Here is a 3,046-nt window from a genome sequence, read left to right on the forward strand (position 1 = left end):
ATAGTGATTGTAGCGGTCAAACTGACTTCAGAGGATCTTGGAACGAGCCATTGTGAGAGACCCTCGTTCAAACTTGATTGTGAACATCACTTAGAACAAGTCATACTGCCATTCTTGAAATTCTTCCAAAAAACATCTCATTCCAACATACTACGAGTGAGATTTAAACTAGCAACACTACTAACCTTCCAATTTCTTCAAAACAACTCCCGTTCGAACTTTCTACAGATGAGCTTTGGAACTAGCCATTATGTGAGAAGCTCATACGAACTTGATAGCAAACGAGTCTTAGAACGAGTAGCTTTGTGTAGTTATTCTAACCTTCAATTTCCTTTTAGCACAGCTCATTCGAATTTGCATAGGAACGATTAAAATTGCCTGACTTGAAAATACTTCAAACTAGCTCGTTCGAACTTGCACTTGAAACGAGAAGTAATGACTTCACTTAGGAGAGTTCTTCAAAGTAGCTCGTTCAAACTCAAAAATAACTTGTTTGATTTGAGTACATCACTTTTGATTACTTTTGTATTTTATGAAAAATCAAAAGTACAAAATTTGTCTAAACTGAATCTAAAATGCATCAAAGTGTTTTGGACATTGAATTAATGAACCTAAAAGCTAACAATTTCTTGTAAATTTTTGCGCTTATGAGACTATATGTACATATGTAGTGAACGAACCTAGCCTTTATTGGACAGGGGCATTAAGATTCCATTAGATACCGTGGAGATCTAGCCCATATCCAGATTGAATATTACTTGGTTTCGTGGAGGGATTTTACCACTATATATGAAGAATCCTATATAACATTTTTCTTGGACTAGTGGGAGAAGAAAAAAATCTTGATCGATGTTTGGTTCTGTTACTCCTAATAATCCTAATTTACTAGCTGCTCTCTCCTTATTAAGGTAAACGTTGCTTATGAGGATTCGTATGTAAAACTTGTTAATTGGTAAAAAAAAAATAAAAATAAAAATAAAAATAAAAATGAGAGTTGATAGGGTGTCCTGTTTATAGTAGAAAGATGAGTAGTAGGTAGGTAGGGATTCTGTAAGGAATAAGCTACTCCGTCTTTTAGGTGTCCCTGTTTGAACTTTCGTCTAAGAATAGCGGTCTACTGTCTACAACTAAAAAAGCGATTGGTCAAAAAAGAGCAGCTACTCTCACTGTACGGTGTCACGAGGCTCATCATGTAAGTTTACCCAGGAAAGTTTATTGAAAATAGTGGCGAGTAACTGTTCATCGTAAAACGGCTATATATATATATATTTGTTCATCATAAATAGTGGCGAGTTCTTTTTTGTTTATTATTTTTTCTGAGCTCCGGGAGAAAGTTGTTGATCGTTAAAAATATTGTGCCATGAACGTACCAAAAAAGTGACAAAAAAGATTTATAATTAGTTCATGCCATGCATGAGTTCATATTCAATGGGCAGACGTACCTAATTAAAAGAGTGAAAAATTTGCACATATATAATAAAAAACAGAAAAGAAAAAGAAGAAAAAGAAAGTTCAATATTATATTGTTACGATTATTGCGTTCGATATATCTACGTGGGTTAAATATTAACTCAACGCAGATGTACATGCGTTACTACGTACCATATATTAATATATATATCCTCACGAGTCACGGCTGATCAAATGATCGATGAAAAAGATCTGAAAAAGATTGAAGCAGCAGCTTGATATGCGTTAATTACTTGTGTCTACTGTGGCCTCGCATAGTAACGTAGATCCGAAAAGGATTTTAGTATCACATGTATATAGACTAGCTCATATATATATATATAGAGAGAGAGAGAGACAGAGAGAGAACATTCAAAGGCATAGGTGCACTGTTCCTGCTTATTATATTATATCATATCATACTAGCTAGTAGCTAGTGTACGTACGTTGAGCCTTAATTTTTAGTCTTTTCTAGAAACGGACAAAGAGAAGAAGAGAAAAAACAAAAGAGGCTTGCACAGTTCACACTCAAATATGGTAAATTCAAGTTAACCCAAAATAAATTGAAAAATCGCTTACTATCTTAATTATACTAACAAATATTTTTAGAGAAAATCTTTTTCTGGTGAAACAAATAGCCTTAATTGGTGACCATATATATATATATATATATATATATATATATGCCCAAACTGACTGAAAACTAGCTTCTTCACCTTACCAGGAAATTAATCTCTGATCACTAGCTATTATCATCGAGTAATGCTACACATCATCCTCTTGTCCACCTTTTATCCTCCCAAAATTGATGTGGCTCTTAAAATCACCATTGGTTCAAAATTCAATAATGATCTATCATAAATTCAATGGTAAGAGCCACATCAAATTTGGGAGGATAAAAGGAGAACAAGGGGATGATGTGTAGCATTACTCATTATCATCACACGTTCTGAGTCTTCTAACCGCTTATGAATTTTCAATATTCATCTTACAAGAGAACATGTAATTTATTTCGAAATTGATTTCATATTTGATATATATATGGGTGTGCAGTGAAATCAATTTAACCATATCGTCATAAAATCTTACCAATGTAATTTAAACTTTTTTTTTTTTTCCTGCCTTGTAACTAGGATCCCCCATGGGTAACCTATTATTTCAAGAAGTTCATTGGTTATGAAATTAACGATCATTAACGAAATGATCTTTTAGCTAGTTCTCGATGAGGTAATAATGGAAATAAACTTCAAATGTTTGACAGTAGGACTACCATAAATTTTCTCCAAATATGTTTAATTAATGATAATGTAACATATGATATCAAAGTTAAAGGTCTTTAGTTCGAACTTTATTAATATTGTTATTCATCTCTCATTTTAATTAAATATTCTACATGTTGAGTCTCACAAATTAAATAAGAGTTTGAGCCCACACGCAATGGCAGAGCCACATTAGGCTAGTGGGGGCCATGGTCCCCACAAACCCATTTTAAAACAATATTTCCTAAGGCAAATTTTGAACATGACCATCGCATACTTGTCATTTCTTTTTTTAAAAAATAAAAAATAAAAACTTCTAAGAAAATGTTTCTCGTGAA

This window comes from Alnus glutinosa, chromosome 4, assembly GCF_958979055.1.
Source record: "Alnus glutinosa chromosome 4, dhAlnGlut1.1, whole genome shotgun sequence".
Taxonomy (NCBI): domain Eukaryota; kingdom Viridiplantae; phylum Streptophyta; class Magnoliopsida; order Fagales; family Betulaceae; genus Alnus; species Alnus glutinosa.